This window comes from Chrysochloris asiatica, unplaced genomic scaffold, assembly GCF_000296735.1.
Source record: "Chrysochloris asiatica unplaced genomic scaffold, ChrAsi1.0 scaffold00484, whole genome shotgun sequence".
Lineage (NCBI taxonomy): Eukaryota > Metazoa > Chordata > Mammalia > Afrosoricida > Chrysochloridae > Chrysochloris > Chrysochloris asiatica.
Window position 1 is genome coordinate 35,037 of NW_006409002.1, and position 618 is coordinate 35,654.

A 618-nucleotide genomic window follows, 5' to 3' on the forward strand; every position below is an offset into this window, starting at 1 on the left:
GTAGAATAAATATTCACAATGCTAAAACAAAAACAATATTGCTAATCAGATGATATTCAATAAAATTAAAGCCCATTCTTGAAATCATTATTTACAACACCACTTAAAATGTTCCCGAATGCATCTCTTTAACCACCAAACTGACTACTCACAGGAAGAAAAAAAATCTGTTGAATGCATTTAAACTCACTGTAGTTTGGGTTGGAAAAACTCAAGGCAGAGGAGGGTGCCTCTCAGCGCTTGGTGGCATGCACTAGTATACATGTATGTAAAGTTTAAATAAGTCATGCTTGCTACAATAGCTCTGTTCTCCTCAGCCATCCCCATGCTGCCAGCATTAAATCATGAATTATACGGACCACCTACATTGTGCTGGTGAGAGCAACAGAGTAAATGTACCTGTCCTTACCTGTAAGCTATATGCACAGGTGTCTACATGCCAACCCACTGTGATACATGGCCTTCCCAAACCAACTCACTGCTGGTGAATCAATTCGGAGTCACAGAGACCCTAAAGGACTGAGTAGAACTTCCCTATAGGGTTTCCAAGGCTATAAATCTACTATCGAATCATATTTTTCTTCCATTTGAGGAGCTGGTGGGTTAGAACCATTGACC